At 37.3% G+C, this 19,326-nt stretch overlaps 1 non-coding gene across 1 annotated transcript; it reads left to right on the top strand.

Moving 5' to 3' along the window:
• Window positions 1-17,433: 17,433 nt before the first annotated feature.
• On the top strand, window positions 17,434-17,506 carry Trnaa-agc (transfer RNA alanine (anticodon AGC)). The gene has a single exon. It is a non-coding gene; the product is annotated as a tRNA-Ala (tRNA).
• Window positions 17,507-19,326: the final 1,820 nt, after the last annotated feature.

Genomic DNA, 19,326 nt, shown 5'->3' with positions numbered 1-19,326 from the left:
CACAAAAAAGGGCAGAATGGGTTGGGGATATAGTTCAGATGGGAGAGTGCTTGCCTCACATGTTCAAGGCCCTGTGATGGGTTCCCAGCAACACACACACACACACACACACACACACACACACACACACACACAAAGGGCAGGACAACCTCCCTTCTTGGGATACCAGGATACCAGCTAAGGTCCCCTTCTCCCTCCTGGGACAAGTCTATGTTACCCCTTTTGAAGTGAACCCTGCTTTGTATGCGTGCTTCTCTAATGTTCAAACTTCAACATGTGGGAAGCAGGACTCATCACTGATACTGGGTGATATCACAGTGTTCCATCTTCTTGGCAAATTGAAACGTTTTATCATTATGTAATGTTCCTCTTTATTCCTGAGAATTATTTTTGCTCTGAAGTGTAATTCATCTGCTATTAATATAGCCACTCCAGCTTTCTCTTGATAAGTGAACTCATGGCATACCTTTCTCCATCTTTCTACTCTTAAGCTACTAATGTAACTTTCTTGTAGGCATACATAGAAAGTCTTTTCCCACTCCAAGACTATGAATAGTTCTCTCATTTATAATGTGTCATGGTTTGGATTTAAATCTGTGTTTGGTTCATTTGAAATTCATTTTGAAGAGGTATGAGCACCTGTTATTTTCCTGCAGATGGTTTACTTGTCTTAAAAAAAATCATTACCAAATTTACTTTGTTTCTACTAATATGAGCAGCTGATGCAAATACAGATGCTTCTCCACTTACAATGCAATTAAATCTTGATAAAACCATCATAAGTTGAAAATATTATAAGTTTAAAATGCATAGGATATACCTACTGTAGTAAACATCCTATAGTAGCAGCATAATACACTGGTGAGTATCAGTTCTTTCTCCTAAAGATTTCCTGGTTGATGGGGTGATGTGATTGCTGCCTTTTCTAGGCATTGAAGAGAATATCATACCACATATTTCTAGCCCAGGGGAAAAAAATTCAAAGTTTGAAGTGCAGTTCCTACCAAATGTATATCACTTTTGCACCAACCTAAGGTGAAAATGTTAAGTCAAACTATTGCAAGTTGGGAACTGTATGTTACCCAAATTCATTTGTTCTGTAGCATTTTGTCTCACCTTTCACTCGTTTCTTACTGAACTTAACTGTCCTAAACTTAATGATTCATTAATTTCAAGTTTTATATATACAAAATGTTAGACTTCTGGAAAACAAGTGTGAGGAGCTTTGTAAAACCTATGCCCAGAGAAACGATCATAACTGGTAAAATTATTTTAAAAAGAGCCATTTAAAGTTTCTAGGAATTTCTCTAAGGGCATAAGAAGAAACATTTATTCAAGGGAATCCAAATTTCAGTAAGAGGAGTGAGAGTTTGTGTCACTTGAGCCACAAACTGCTCCATCCCTTCCCTGTCAAGGGTCAGTGTTTAAAGCTATAATGTGGTTGGGTGTGGTTGAGAAGACTTGGCTTCTTCTTCCCAAGTCTCACAGTCAATGGCTATTATTTCTCCCCAGGATGTGTAGGACCATCAGCATTGGCATTTCTCATCACCTCAAGCTTCATATAGTAAGGCCTAAATTCAAAGTGAGTGTAGCCAAGAAGCCCAGCGCTCCCTTCTTCAACCCACCCACTACTTGTAGGGTGGAGGTTATGTATCAGGTATGGGAGGCCAAAAATACTGGGGCCTTGATATCTCTTGCTCAAGTTTTCTCACAGAGTATAGATTCCACACTGAGACAAGGAAACCAACAAGACCATAGTCTACTTCCCCTACCTATCACTCACCTCATAAAACAGGAGCTTGGCTTTGGGAGATGCAATCCACTATTCTCACTTCAAGCTCCCAAGCAGTAATGCAATAACTTTGCCCTGGGGGAAGAATGGCCATAAGAACAAATCTTCAAGAGTTCTCAATAAAATTGACTTTATTTGGAACAGAATGTGGTAAGTTGAAGCCTAAGGATAATCTTAAGAACAATGGAGTTTTTAGTGGTAAGCTTCTGAATAGTCTAGTAAATCCATGACAGCAACAAAATAAACATGAGCCATCTAGTTTTCCAGATAGTATCAGGGTAAGAGAGAGCTAACAAGAGTCCTCCTGGAGTCAGAGGAACTTTAAGATTAGCTTGAGAAGCTATCCCTGGAGAGGGGCCAAATTTAATTGGATCACACTGTGGAGTAATTTATGCCTCCAGAGTATTGTCAAAATAATAGAGCAAATCAGCCAGCAATTAGTGAAGCCTAATAGGGAATGATACCAACAGAGGCAAACAGCTTAACAGATCATGGGAAAAGAGAATACATTATCTAAAAATTATGAGACATACAGAGAAACAAGAACATGTGATTCATGCACAGCAATTAAAAGGGGATAATAGAATTGCCAATGAGATGACCCAGATGTCATGTTTAACAGAAAAAATAATTACTAGCCAATTATAAATAAATTCAAAGAGGCACAGGAAACCGTGCTTAAAGATTGAAAGGAGGTGTGTTGATAATATCACCACAAATAGAAAATATTAATAAAGAGATAGGAATTATGAAACAGAAAAGTAGGAATTGTAAAGTACAATAAATGAAGTAAAAAAATCATGAGAGGAGCTCAACAGTAGACATGAATAAGCAAAAGGAAACCACCAACAATCTGAAGTATTAATAGAAAGAAAAAGGAATGAAAAAAATGAACAGAAAACCTCATGAAAAGGTGGAACTCCACTGAGGAAACTAACACACACATAACGGATGTGCAACAATAAAAAGAGAGAGGACAAGGTACATAAAAAGTATTCAAAAATGTTTAAGAAATTCCCAACTTTTATATAAAAATTAATCTATATATCCAAGAAGCTCGATATACTCCAAGCATGATAAATGCAAGGACAGTCATAAGCGCGCACGCGCACACACACACACACACACACACAAAATGCTGAAAGACAAAGACAAAGAGAACATATTGTAAGTAAAAAGAGAAAAACAGCTGGATGTGCTCGTGTAAACCTGTAATCCCAGCAGCTTGGGAGGCTGAGGCAGGAGGATTGCGAGTTCAAAGCCAACCTCAGCAAAAGTGAGGTGCTAAGAAACTCAGTGAGACCCTGTCTCTAAAAAAAAAAAAAATACAAAATAGGGCTGAAGATGTGGCTCAGTGGTTGAGTGCCCCTGAGTGCAGTCCCCAATAGCCTCCCCCCAAAAAGAAGAGAAAAACAATTTATCACATTCAAGGGATCCTAATATGACTAATAATGACTTCTTATCAAAATAATGGAGACCACAAGAGAGTAGGATCAGATATTCAAAGTGCTAAAAGAAAAAAAAAAAAAAAAAACATCCACAAAGAATCTTATATCCAAGAAAACTAGCTTTGACTTTATTATAAATGCAACTATATTATAAAGTACTCAACTACAGGAACCACATCTTAGATAATTTGTGCCTGAAAGGTGAGTGACTCACCCGAGACAGAAATTCAACCAAGAGAATTTATTGGGGGTCTTCCCGAAGGGGGAGAAAAGGAGAGCAAGAGAGCAGCAGTGTGAGCCTGCAAGCTTCAGTTTAAGAAAGGTTGCTTAGGTGACTTGGCGGTTGCAGAAAAGAAGAAACATTTCAAACCAATAACCTTATGTTCCTCCTTAAGAAAACTAGAAATGAAGATAAAATTAATCCCAAAATAAGCAGAAGAAAGGATATAATAAGAATCAAAATGAAAAATAAATTTATAAAACCTCTTCAAGGAGCTGGAGATGTGGCTCAAGTGGTAGCACGCTCGCCTGGCATGCGTGCGGCCCGGGTTCGATCCTCAGCACCACATACAAACAAAGATGTTGTGTCTGCCAAAAACTAAAAATAAATAAATAAATATTTAAAAAAAAAAATAAAAAAATAAAACCTCTTCAAGCTAAAAGCAAGCAACCCCCACAAAGCACACAGAATCCAGAAGAAAAAAAATGACCAATGGGAAAGGAAACTGCAAAATAAAATGGCCACCTAAATTCCCTTTTTTTCACTGTTTTTCTCTATGCATTTAAAAATTGATCATAAGTAGTTGCCTAGCATGTTTGTGGCCATATGTTTGATCCCAAAAAATGCCCTAAAATATCAATTATATAAAAAGGTAAACAAATTTGTTGTTGGGACTATAACATTTACAAATACAATATAATTTCTAATAGCATTACATGAGAGATGGGTAGGAGCAAAGCTGAGTAGGAGCAAAATTTTTTGGAGCAAAGAAAAGACAATAATGGCAACTCACATTCACATGAACAAGCAAAAACCAGAAATGGTAAAGTATATTTTTTAAATATTTATTTGTTTTTAGTTGTAGGTGGACACAATACCTTTATTTTACTTTTTTTATTTAATGTGGTACTGAGGATAGAACCCAGTGTCTCACACATGTTAGATTAGTGCTCTATCTCTGAGCCATATCCCCAGCCCAGAAATGGTGAGTTTAAAAGTAGGAAGGGCAACAGAATAGAATAGACAATATGATTGATGTATGTACATTCCATGTATGTATTATATATCAAAATGCATTCTACTGTCATGTATGACTAAAAAAAATAAATAAAAATTAAAAAAAAAAGTTAGTGTAGCTAGGTTGTGGCTCAGTGGTAGAGTGCTTGCCTAGCATGTGTGAGGCACTAGGTTCAATCTCCAACACCATATAAAAATAAACAAATAAAGTAAATGTATAAAAAAAAGTTAGTGTAACAAGGCTGGGTGTCCAGCTCTGCATTTGTTTAGCATGTATGATTCCTAGGTTTAATCCCAGCACCAAAAAATTATAAAAGTTAGTGTAATAAATACTATATTTATAGAATTTTTCATCTTTTGGCTCCTTTACAAGGCCTACCAGTATGTTTAATAGTGATTTCAATGAATTATTATTGGTTATGGAGCACATATAGATATGATATGTATAAAATAATAGCACAAAACTCAGGAAGAGGGAACAGAGCTGTTATAAGATTAACAATTCTATTAGAAATTAAGGAAAGCTTAGCACTGATTTTTTTTTTTTTTTTTGGTACAGGGGATTGAACTCAGAGGAACTCAACCACTGAGCCACATCCGCAGTCCTGTTTTGTATTTTATTTAGAGACAGGATCTCACTGAGTTGCTTAGTGCCTCACTGTTGCTGAGGTTGGCTTTGAACACACAATCCTCCTACCTCAGCCTCCTGAGCCACAGGGATTATAGGCAAGCGACACTGTGCCTGGCTCATTAGCATTTATTTTAAAATAATGACTTTTACTTTCTATCCAAGCAGGAAAAAAAAGGAAGAAGAGGAAATAAGCCATGATCTTTTCCATTCCATCAGGTTGCTTTTCATGAGTCGTGATCATAATGTCATTAGCATCACTTACTTTCTTTACTATCTACTGGTGTTCTATGATGCAAGTGATAAATAACCAGTAACAGTGAGATCAGGGTGGATTTTAATGTCACAGTGGGAAAATTTAAATACTTAGGCCCATAGTAATAATGACATTAAATGTAACTGGTATGAACACCCAAATTAAAATCAGATTGGCAGATTGGATGAAATTGCAAGACATAACTATGTGCTTCCTGCAAGAAATGTACTTTTTTTTCTTTTTCTTTCTCTTTTTTGGTGCTAGGAATTGAACCCAGGGGCTTGTGCATGCAAGACAAGTACTCTACCAACTGAGTTATAACCCCAGCCCCTTGTATTTGTTTTTTTTTTAAGTGCTTGGAGATCAGATTCAGAGCCTCACACATGGTAAACAAAGCTCTACCACACAGCCACATCGTCAGCCAAAGAAATGCACTTCGTTTTAAAGGCACAAATAAGATAAAAGTAAAAGGTTTAATTAAAATATACTATGTTAATCCTCATAGAAAGTAAGCCAGAGAGGCTAAATTTAGACAAATATTGCTAAAATAGACAAAGTAAATTTGGGGGCAAAGACTATTACGGTAGCAAAAGAAGAATATTTAATAATAATAAATTAGTCAATAAATAAGTGTACATATATAACAATAATAATAGGATAATGTCAAAATCCATGGAACAGAACCTGATAGAACTGCAAGGAGAAGTATTAAAATTTATAATTGAAGTCAGGGATTTCAATATTCCTCTCTCAATATAAGCAGAACATCAGCAAGGATACAAAGGAGACCTGAATAATACAGTCAGCCTAGACTTGATTGATATTTATAGAACACTAGCCAACAATAGAATGCACATTCTTCTCAAGTACACATGGATGATTTACTGATATAGACAATATAGGCCATTTTCTGTGAAATAAAACAAGTTCCAATAAATTTTAAAGGATTCAAGTCACGCAATTGTATTCTCAGACGACAATGGAATTAATTTAAAAATCAATAACAGAAAGACTATGAAAAACCCCTAAGCATTTGGAAGCTATATTACAAACTTATAAATAACTCGTGGATCATAGGATAAGTCAAAAGGGAAATTAATATTTTTAGCTGAATGAAAATGAAAACATACTATATTAGAATTTATGGGATGCTGCTAAAGAAGTACTCAGGAGGAAATTTATAACACTGAATATATAAAACAGAAAAGAAGAAAGGTTTCAAACCAATAACCTTATGTTCCTCCTTAGGGAAACTAGAAATGAAGAGAAAATTAATACCAAAGTAAGCAGAAGAAAGGAAATAATAAGAATCAAAGTGGAAACTAATGTAAGAGAAGGTTAAAAAGAGAAAAATAAATGAAACCAAAAGCTGGTTCTAACCAGTCACCTTTGTAGAAAGTAAAGTTGTGTTTACATTTTAAAAAGCAGGATCTGTGAGATAGATAAAATTGATAAACCTAACAGAGGTTTATTAAAAGTCCTGTTTTCCCTTATGGACAGAATCATAGCCTCTGGAACAGGATTCCCCTGTGTTTCTCCTTTGCTAGCAAAGCAATAAAACTTATTTTTCTTTATCTCAAAACCATGTCTCCTCATTATTGGATTGGCATCAGGAACAAGAACCATGCTTTTAGTAACACCTCTTGTAAGAGCAAACAGTGGGGGCTGGGATTGTGGTTCAGAGATAGAGTGCTGACATAGCACTGGGTTCAATCCTCAGCACCACAGGAAAATAAATAAAGGTGTTGTGTCCACTTACAACTAAAAAATAAATATATTTTTTAAAAGAGTAAACAGGGAAATGTCTGTTCAGTTCCTTAGCCTGTTTATTGATTGGGTTATTTGAAATACAATTGATCAACAAATATGTGAAAAAATGTTCAACAGCTCTAGCAATTAGAGAAATGCAAATCATAACTACACTGAAATTTCACATTACTCCAGTCAGAATGGCAATGATAAAGAATACAAACAACAATAAATGTTAGCAAGGATATGGGGGAAAAGGCACACTCATACATTGCTGGTGGAACTGCAAATTGGTGCAATCACTCTGTAAAGCAGTTTAGCGATTCCTCAGAAAACTTGGAATTTGACCCAGTTAAAATCAGCGTGCTACAGTGACATAGCCACATCAGTATTTACAGCAGCTTAATTCACAATAGCTCAACTATGGAACCAACCTAGGTGTCCCTCAACAGATGAATGGATAAAGAAAATGTGGTATATATACACAATGAAATTTTTTTCTACCAGGGATTGAATCCAGGGGTGCTTAACCACTGAATCACATTCTCAGCACTTCTTTGTATTTTATTTTGAGACAGGGTCTCACTGAGTTGCTTAGGGCCTCCCTAAATTGCTGAGGTTGGCTTTGAACTCATGATCCTCCTGCCTTAGCCTCCCAGGTTGCTGGGATTATAGGCATGCACCACCACCACCACACGTGGCTTACACAATGAAATATTACTCAGACTTAAAGAATGAAATTATGGCATTTGTCAGTAAATGGATGGAGCTGGAGAATATCATGCTAAGCAAAATAAGACAATCCCAAAGAACCAAGGCTGAATGTTTTCTCTGGTATGCCAATGCTAATTCACAATAGAGGTACTTTAGATTAGACAGAGGGGAGTGAAGAGAGGGGAGGTGGTATGGGAGTAGGAAGAATAGTGGAATGAATCAGACATTATTACCCTTTATGCATATATGATTACATGACCAGAGTAATTCTATATCATGTACAACCAGAAGAATGAGAAGTTATACTCATTTATGTATGAAATGCTTTGTACTGTCACGTGTAACTAATTAGAACAAATAAAAAAAAAGAATGAACATGGAAAAAAAGAAAGAATAACATTTCCATCTAATGAATGGGGCATTGAATGGGACATTATTCATATTCTTATTCGACTGATTGTCACCACTAGAGAATGCAATCATCATTCTCTCCGGTCTTCTGACTTTAAGGAGAAATTAGAAGTGTTTATTTTTTAATGTGAAATCTCCTGATTTTTAAATATTGACAACCATTGCAAATTTTCAGCACTCTAAGGACCAGTCTATTGTTTTCCAATTTGTAAATAGGATATTGAGCACTAGGTAACAGTTGAATAATCATTGTAAGCAGAATTTGAGAACATAGATATTTAGTTTCTTATAGAAAATTGTTAGAGGGCTGGGATTGTGGCTCAGTGGCAGAGCACTTGCCTAGCATGTGTGAGGCACTGGGTTCGATCCTCAGCACCACATATAAGTAAATAAATAAAGGTACATCAACAACTAAAAAGTATTTAAAAAAAGAAAATTGTTAGAAATTAATTTTAGCTGTCTCACTGAATTCTTTGTGTAATTAGAAATGTTAATATGGAAGGTAGAGGGAACTGTGACCATGCACAGAGCAGGCCCAGCGGCCTGCTGAGGGGCAGAGCCACCCCCCATCCCCCGCGCCTGCCAGGTAGGTGGAAAGGTGACCACCGACAGAAAAGGCCCAGTGGCACGCGGCGGGACAGAGCTTCCAATCACTCCTGCAAGGTAGGCGGGCCTGCGACCCACCGGCAGAAGAGGAGCAGCGGCCTGCTGAGAGGCTGAGCGGCCCCCTCCCCTTGCGCAGGCAAAGTAGAGGGAACTGTGACCACGCACAGAGCAGGCCCAGCGGCCTGCTGAGGGGCAGAGCCGCCCCACACCCCCCGCGCCTGCAAGGTAGACAGAACTGTGACCACCATCAGAACAGGCCAGACCTGCAACCGAGAGACAGAACAGGCCCAGTGGCCTGAGGAAGGGTAGAGCCGCCCCCCCCCCCGTGCCTGCAAGGTAGGCAGACCTGCGACCCACTGGCAGTACAGCCCCAGAGGCCTGCAGAGGGGCAGAGCCGCTGCCTGCGCCTGCAAAGTAGGCAGAACTGCGACCACCGACAGAACAAGCCTAGCGGCCCGCAGAGGGACAGAGCCGCCGCCCACGCCTGCAAGGTCGGCGGACCTGCTACCGACCGGCAGAGCAGGCCCAGCGGCCTCCCGGCGTGGTAGGCACATTGCCCCAATTGGAGGAGGGGCAGAGCTGCCACCCGCGCCTGCGAGGGAGACTTTGCAACTATACAAGACCAATATAAATATATAGGGGGAAAATTCAATAGCACAACAGTTTCACCAAGTAGAAAGGAACGTGAACAGTATGAAGAGACAAGGAAAGAAAGGACCACAAGCAATGCAGGTCAACTCAACGTTAGAAGAGGTAATAGCTGCAGCAGATGGAATGTCAGATAAAGAATTCAGGATATACATGCTTCAGATGATCTGGAGTCTCAAGGAAGACATCAGACAGCAAAATCAGACAATGAAAGATCACTTCAACAATGAATTACATAAACAAATCCAAGAAGCAAAAGATCAACTATACAGGGAAATAGAGGTTATAAAAAACAAACAAACAGAAATCCTAGAAATGCAGGAAGCAATAAGCCAACTTAAAAACTCAATTGAGAATACTACCAGCAGAGTAGAACACTTAGAAGACAGAACATCAGACAATGAAGATAAAGTATTTCAACTTGAAAAGAACATAGACAGCTCAGCAAGACTGTTAAGAAACCATGAGCAGAACATCCAAGAAATATGGGATAACATCAAGAGACCAAATTTAAGAGTCATTGGGATACAGGAAGGGACAGAGTTTCAAACCAAAGGAATGAGCAATCTATTCAATGAAATAATATGAGAAAACTTCCCAGACTTGAAGAATGAGACAGAACCCCAAATCCTAGAAGCCTACAGGACGCCGAATGTGCAAAATCATAAGAGACCCACACCTAGACACATTATAATGAAGATGCCCAACATACAGAATAAGGAGAGAATTTTAAAAGCTACAAGAGAAAGGAAGCAGATCACATTTAGGGGTAAGCCAATCAGGATAACAGCTGATCTTTCAACACAGACTCTGAAAGCTAGAAGATCCTGGAATAACATATTTCAAACACTGAAAGAAAATGGGTTCCAACCAAGAATTGTGTTTCCAGCGAAATTAAGCTTCAGGATGGAAGATGAAATTAAAACCTTCCACGATAAACAAAAGTTAAAAGAATTTGCAGCTAGAAAACCATCTCTTCAAAACATCCTTGGCAAAATATTACAGGAAGAGGAAATGGAAAATAACAATGAAAACCAACAGTGGGAGGTAGGACACTAAAGGGGGGAAATTAATCAAAGAGGAAAACAAACCATGTTTAGTAACATAAATAAAAAAATATGGCTGGAACAACAACCCATATCTCAATAATAACCCTAAATGTTAATGGCTTAAACTCACCAATCAAGAGACACAGGCTAGTAGAATGGATCACAAAACAAGACCCAACAATATGCTGCCTACAGGAGACGCATTTGATAGGAAAAGACATACATAGGCTGAAGGTGAAAGGTTGGGAAAAATCATATCACTCATATGGACTTCGGAAACAAGCAGGAGTGTCCATACTCATATCAAATAAAATAGATTTCAAGCCAAAGTTAATCAAAAGGGATAAAGAGGGACACTACATACTGCTCAAGGGAACCATACACCAACAAGACATAACAATCATAAATATATATGCCCCAAACAATGGTGCAGCTATGTTCATCAAACAAACTCTTCTCAAGTTCAAGAGTCTAATAGACCACCATACAATAATCATGGGAGACTTCAACACACCTCTATCGCCACTGGACAGATCTTCCAAACAAAAGTTGAATAAGGAAACTATAGAACTCAATAACACAATTAATAACCTAGACTTAATTGACATATATAGAATATACCACCCAACATCAAGCAGTTACACTTTTTTCTCAGCAGCACATGGATCCTTCTCAAAAATAGATCATATATTATGTCACAGGGAAACTCTTAGACAATATAAAGGAGTAGAGATAATACCATGCATCCTATCTGATCATAATGGAATGGAACTGAAAATCAACGATAAAAGAAGGAAGGAAAAAGAATACATCACTTGGAGAATGAACAATAGGTTACTGAATGATCAATGGGTTATAGAAGACATCAAGGAGGAAATTAAAAAATTCTTAGAGATTAATGAAAACACAGACACAACATATCGGAATCTAGGGGACACATTGAAAGCAGTTCTAAGAGGAAAATTCATTGCTTGGAGTTCATTCCTTAAAAAAAGAAAAAACCAACAAATAAATGATCTCATACTTCATCTCAAAATCCTAGAAAAAGAAGAGGAAAACAACAGCAAAAGAAGTAGAAGGCAAGAAATAATTAAAATCAGAGCTGAAATTAATGAAATCGAAACAAAAGAAACAATTGAAAAAATTGACAAAACTAAAAGTTGGTTCTTTGAAAAAATAAACAAAATCGACAGACCCTTAGCCATGCTAGCGAAGAGAAGAAGAGAGAGAACTCAAATCACTAACATACGGGATGAAAGAGGCAATATCACAACAGACACTTCAGAAATACAGAAGAAAATCAAAAATTATTTTGAATCCTTATACTCCAATAAATTAGAAGATAGTGAAGGCATAGAAAAATTTCTTAAGTCATATGATCTGCCCAGATTGAGTCAGGAGGATATAGACAACCTAAACAGACCAATATCAATTGAGGAAATAGAAGAAACCATCAAAAGACTACCAACTAAGAAAAGCCCAGGACCGGATGGGTATACAGCAGAGTTTTACAAAACCTTTAAAGAGGAACTAATACCAATACTTTTCAAGCTACTTCGGGAAATAGAAAAAGAGGGAGAACTTCCAAATTCATTCTACGAGGCCAACATCACCCTGATACCTAAACCAGACAAAGACACTTCAAAGAAAGAAAACTACAGACCAATATCTCTAATGAACCTAGATGCAAAAATCCTCAATAAAATTCTGGCGAATCGGATACAAAAACATATCAAAAAAATTGTGCACCATGATCAAGTAGGATTCATCCCTGGGATGCAAGGCTGGTTCAATATACGGAAATCAATAAATGTTATTCACCACATCAATAGACTTAAAAATAAGAACCATATGATCATCTCGATAGATGCGGAAAAAGCATTCGACAAAGTACAGCATCCCTTTATGTTCAAAACTCTAGAAAAACTAGGGATAACAGGAACATACCTCAATATTGTAAAAGCAATCTATGCTAAGCCTCAGGCTAGCATCATTCTGAATGGAGAAAAATTGAAGGCATTCCCTCTAAAATCTGGAACAAGACAGGGATGCCCTCTCTCACCACTTCTGTTCAACATAGTTCTCGAAACACTGGCCAGAGCAATTAGACAGATGAAAGAAATTAAAGGCATCAAAATAGGAAAAGAAGAACTTAAATTATCACTATTTGCAGATGACATGATTCTATACCTAGCAGACCCAAAAGGGTCTACAAAGAAACTATTAGAGCTAATAAATGAATTCAGCAAAGTGGCAGGATATAAAATCAACACGCATAAATCAAAGGCATTCCTGTATATCAGCGACAAATCCTCTGAAATGGAAATGAGGACAACCACTCCATTCACAATATCTTCAAAAAAAATAAAATACTTGGGAATCAACCTAACAAAAGAGGTGAAAGACTTATACAATGAAAACTACAGAACCCTAAAGAGAGAAATAGAAGAAGACCTTAGAAGATGGAAAAATATACCCTGTTCATGGATAGGCAGAACTAACATCATCAAAATGGCGATATTACCAAAAGTTCTCTATAGGTTTAATGCAATGCCAATCAAAATCCCAACGGCATTTCTTGTAGAAATAGAGAAAGCAATCATGAAATTCATATGGAAAAATAAAAGACCCAGAATAGCAAAAACAATGCTAAGCAGGAAGTGTGAATCAGGCGGTATAGCGATACCAGACTTCAAACTATACTACAGAGCAATAGTAACAAAAACAGCATGGTACTGGTACCAAAACAGACGGGTGGACCAATGGTACAGAATAGAGGACACAGAAACCAATCCACAAAACTACAACTATCTTATATTTGATAAAGGGGCTAAAAGCATGCAATGGAGGAAGGATAGCATCTTCAACAAATGGTGCTGGGAAAACTGGAAATCCATATGCAACAAAATGAAACTGAATCCCTTTCTCTCGCCATGCACAAAAGTTAATTCAAAATGGATCAAGGAGCTTGATATCAAATCAGAGACACGCCGTCTGATAGAAGAAAAAGTTGGCTACGATCTACATACTGTGGGGTCGGGCTCCAAATTCCTCAATAGGACACCCATAGCACAAAAGTTAATAACTAGAATCAACAAATGGGACTTACTCAAACTAAAAAGTTTTTTCTCAGCAAAAGATACAATAAGAGAGGTAAATAGAGAGCCTACATCCTGGGAACAAATCTTTATTCCTCACACTTCAGATAGAGCCCTAATATCCAGAGTATACAAAGAACTCAAAAAATTAGACAATAAGAGAACAAACAACCCAATCAACAAATGGGCCAAGGACCTGAACAGACACTTCTCAGAGGAGGACATACAATCAATCAACAAGTACATGAAAAAATGCTCACCATCTCTAGCAGTCAGAGAAATGCAAATCAAAACCACCCTAAGATACCATCTCACTCCAGTTAGATTGGCAGCCATTATGAAGTCAAACAACAACAAGTGCTGGCGAGGATGTGGGGAAAAGGGTACACTTGTACATTGCTGGTGGGACTGCAAATTGGTGCAGCCAATTTGGAAAGCAGTATGGAGATTTCTTGGAAAGCTGGGAATGGAGCCACCATTTGACCCAGCTATTCCCCTTCTCGGTCTATTCCCTAAAGACCTAAAAAGAGCATGCTACAGGGACACTGCTACATCGATGTTCATAGCAGCACAATTCACAATAGCTAGACTGTGGAACCAACCTAGATGCCCTTCAATGGATGAATGGATAAAAAAAATGTGGCATTTATACACAATGGAGTATTACTCTGCATTAAAAAATGACAAAATCATAGAATTTACAGGGAAATGGATGGCATTAGAGCAGATTATGCTAAGTGAAGCTAGCCAATCCCTAAAAAACAAATGCCAAATGTCTTCTTTGATATAAGGAGAGTAACTAAGAACAGAGTAGGGTCGAAGAGCATGAGAAGAAGATTAACATTAAACAGGGATGAGAGGTGGGATGGAAAGGGAGAGAGAAGGGAAAATGCATGGAAATGGAAGGAGACCCTCAGAGTTATACAAAAGTACATACAAGAGGAAGTGAGGGGAAGGGGAAAAATAATACAAGGGGGACAAACGAATGTCAGTAGAGGGGGCAGAGTGAGAAGAGGGGAGGGGAGGGGAGGGGAGGGGGGATAGTAGAGGATAGGAAAGGCAGCAGAATACAACAGACACTAGTATGGCAATATGTAAATTAATGGATGTGCAACTGATGTGATTCTGCAATCTGTATATGGGGTAAAAATGGGAGCTCATAACCCACTTGAATCAAATTGTGAAATATGATATATCAAGAACTATGTAATGTTTTGAACAGCCAACTATAAAAAATTAAAAAAAAAATTATGAGCCAAAAAAAAAAAAAAAAAAAGAAATGTTAATATGCCCATACCTTGTGTTACATAGTATTCACCTAGTGATTCTGTCTTTTTTTATTTTTTTGGTTGTAGATGAACACACAGTATCTTTATTACTTTTATGCAGTGCTAAGGATCAAACCCCGTGCCTCACACATGTGAGGCAAGCACTCTCCCACTGAGGCACAGCCACATCCCATGATTCTCAGTCTTGACAGTACAAATTACTTGGGGGAAACTTAAAAATATTGATGACTAAATCAAAACCCTAAAAATTCTGACTTGATTGGGAGGAGTTGTTGCCAGCATATTGGGATATTTTTTTTAAAAAATGAGTCATTTATTTCTAACTTGCAGCTAAGTGTAAGAATCTTTGACACCGATGGAAATAGAAACATGTGCTCAATAAGGTAAATTATCTGTTTACTCCCTGGAAAGGAGGTCAAGGGACACCCAGCTTTTAACTTTGTTTTAATCCCAACTGAATCTGTTTTAAGATGATCCCATATTTTCAGTTTGTTCTCAAATACAGTATGTTGTCTAAACTCACTTGTTTGATCATCACCACATATTCCCTCATTAATTAATCCATTCATTCATTCCCTTGTACTCTGTCTTAGGTGCTAGGATTCCAAGAAAATAAGATTCTTAATCATTCCTCCTAAGCATATATTTGATTCTTGTTTACCAGTACAATTTCTGCCATCATCCTTAATTAACATCAAGATCTATTTTTTAATATTTATTTTTTAGTTGTAGTTGGACATAATGCCTTTATTTTATTTATTAATTTTTACATGTTTCTGAGTTATCAAACCCAGAGTCTCGCACGTGTGAGGTCAGCGCTCTGCCACTGAGCCACAACCCCCAGCCCAAGATCTATTTATTCTTCTGTATTTAGTCTTGAAACTTCTTGATGCCCACAACTCCAACATCCTTTAGCCCTATTCACTTTAAGCTCCAACTCCTATACATTTTATTATGGGTCCAATCTCATATAACTTTTCTCTCGAAATTCAAGAATGATGAATTTCTTCAAAATTTGATAACTATCTCTTTTACTTCTATGATTTGGCACTGTTAGCCTAAGTCCTCTTCTTTACAACTTTCCAAAAGCATCATGCATTATTTCAAGAACAACCTCAGTTGATTAGTAATGATTCCCTGAAGTAGTATGTCAAGAAAATATATTAGAGACATATTTGAGATGAAAAATTAGTGTCTGCCCATAGATATAGGAGAGGTATGGCAACATATTTGACACAAAAATATACTTTGATATAATGATATGGTTTAATACTATATCTCCAGAGTTCAGCATAAACAAAATCACACATGAAACAATTAGATATAAAGTGCTGATAATGCAACCATGTTCCAAATCTTTGAACTTTTGTTTTGGTAATCTTTCTTACCTGATAGCTCTTTCTTTCTTTATTTTGCTGTGCTGGGGATTGAATCCAGGTCCTTGTAAAGGTTAGGCAAGCACTGTACCACTGAGTCACATCCCCAGCTCCTATTATAGTTCTTATAGTAGTTATTTGTATATCCATTTTATTCTTCTTACTTCTTGACAAGATCCTCAAAGACAAAATTAAGGGCTTTCTCACTTTAATTTCTCTGCACTGCTTGGGATGACATAAAATGACAATAGAAATTACATTTAATGGGTGGTAGGCTCTGTGGTTATTTCATTTAGTTTTCACAACTATTCTGAGAAATAAGTGCTATCCCTACCCCAGTTTTTTAAAAGTATTTTTTAGTTGTTGTTGGACCTTTATTGATTTGTGTGTGGTGCTGAGGATTGAACCCAGTGCCTTACACATGCTAGGCAAGAGATCTACCACTGAACCACAACCCCAGCCCCTCTAACCCAGTATTGTAGATAAGGAGACTTGGTCTCAAAGAGGTTAAAGGCTTGTCTAAGGTTAACTAACTAGTAAATACTAAAGCTTGGACTGGAACATAGACCCGACATCAACCCCATGTTCTTTATTCTGTCCTCAATTTTTTCAAAACCATAATGATTCAAAAAATACAAAATGTATTATCTATATAGTTTAATTTCTTAGACTGCAGGGTAGGAACATATGGACCTGCACTGTAAAATTCTGTGCACCATTTTACATCTTTCATGTTACAACATTTTAAAATTAGTCATCACAAAAATGTCAGATGATTGAGTTTCATCTCTCCAAACATATAGTCATTTTATGACACCCTTGAGTTATGTTAGCTTCACTTTAACAATTTTTTAAGTATCATTCTGATACCAAAATGCTCTTGTATAATATACATTGTCTGACAAGCGTATTTGCACCCATGTGTACAAATTTGTATTTGAAGTAATTCACAATTCCAAAGTTCATATAAAAGACGAGAGTGAAATATGAAAAAGGTTGGATAGAATCCAAGAAACTTGAAACCCAATCAACAACATTTGGCACAGACTGAAGAATTAGAGAAAAAAAAAGGAAGAGTGGACTTTCACTAAGGAGTCTAGAAAATGGTGTATAAGAAGAAAATTTGAGGGCCTGGGGTTGTGGCTCAGTGGTAGAGCGTTTGCCTAGCATGCAAGAGGCACTGGGTTCAATCCTCAGCACCACATAAATGTAAAATAAAGATATTGTGTTCACCTAAAACTAAAAAATAAACATTTAAAAAAAAAAAAAAAAAAAAAAAAGAAGAAAATTTGAACCAGGTTTAGTGGTGCATGCCTGTAAACCTAGCAACTTGGGGGTCTGAGACAGGAGGATCACAAGTTCAAAATGAGCCTTAGCAACTTAGCAGGGACCTGAGTCACTTAGCAAGACCCTGTCACAAAATAAAAAATAAAATGGACTGGGGATGTGACTCTGTGGTAAAATGCTCCTGGGTTTAATCTCCAGTGGGGAAAAAAAGAAAATTTAAACATTTAATTCCTAGATATAATTAAATATAAAATGCTGACATTGGAACTGTGTTCCAAATCTTTGAATTCTCATTTTGGTAATCCTTCTCCTCTCATTGATAGACTCATTGACATAACCTATAAGTATCACTTGAGGGCTGGGGATGTGGCTCCAGCGATAGTGTGCTCACCTGGCATGCGTGCGGCCCGAGTTCGATCCTCAGCACCACATACAAAGATGTTGTGTCTGCTGAAAACTAAAAAATAAATATTAAAAAAAAGAATCACTTGACTCTTATTTGCTTACCAAGGAACCATCTCATTCAGATTCATTTTCCTGTGCAGACAGAAGGGAACATGCTAATGCAAGGATACAAATCATTAGTCCACTTGCAAACTAAAATTCTCATTAAAAATCATCTGTCAGGTTCTGGTTCTGGAACAAAATGGAGAAGACATACTTCTCCCTATTCTTCCCACTAAATACATCTAAAAACCTTGGGGATGACATGTAAAACATGTATAAGAAATTTTTGAAAGATAGAATTTGGCCAGCTAGGAACCTCAGGACATGAAGTACAGTACAGCATTGAATTTCTTAATTTTATTCCATTCTGTTCTGTTTTGTTTTGCCTCATATATCCAAGACTGGGTGCTGCAGATTCTAACAACTCAGAAATGCTAATGAATACAGATTTAAAAAAAAAAAAAACAAGAAAAGCTTTCTCTCTCTCAGTCAGAAGAACAGGAAAGGGTTTGCATAACCAAATGGAAAACTTTAGATATTAATCACTCTACTCTAACCAAACATCATAGAAAAGAATGTGGCCTTACCCCACCCCTTGGTCAACAACAGCCAAGTAGGGAGCTTAGAATTCCATTCTCATCCAGCTGTAACAGGGCACTTCTCCCTCATCTGTGTGCTTTCAGAGGAAGCTGAGTAAGAGGTTGGGACATTCACCCCCCACCTGATAATAAGGAAGCATTCCCTTGTGGTTTCAGTAGAGGTCATATAGGAAACAATAACAAGGTACTCACTACAACACAGAGACAGAGTAATGTCAGTGCTGGCCTAGTGGGAAACCTGAAGTCATAACCCCACTCCTAGCAGTAATGAGGAACCCGTCCCTTTTTGGTTATTAAGGGAGACTGAACAAGGAACCAGGACTACAACACCCACCTAGAAGCAAGAAGGTAGCACTCCCCTTTCCCTCACTGGTATGATATTGAGAAGGTCTTCTGAAACTAAATAGTAAATAATATCTAAAGTCTTGCAACATGGAACAAAAAATGTACAAGGTACAACAAAAGTCATTTATCATATCAAGAGCCAGAAAAATCTAAACTTGAATGAGAAAAAGACAGTCTACAGACACTAACATTGAGATTACACAGATGTTGAAATTATCTGACAAGTGTTTTAAAGCTGCCATTATATAAATGTTTCAATGCCCATTTAAAGACATGCTTGAAACAAATAGAAAGTAAAAGTCTCTGAAAATAAATAAATAAATAAACTTTACAAAGAAGGAGAATAC

Source organism: Marmota flaviventris, chromosome X (genome assembly GCF_047511675.1).
Source record: "Marmota flaviventris isolate mMarFla1 chromosome X, mMarFla1.hap1, whole genome shotgun sequence".
Taxonomy (NCBI): domain Eukaryota; kingdom Metazoa; phylum Chordata; class Mammalia; order Rodentia; family Sciuridae; genus Marmota; species Marmota flaviventris.
This window is presented reverse-complemented; position numbering and strand designations above follow the sequence as displayed.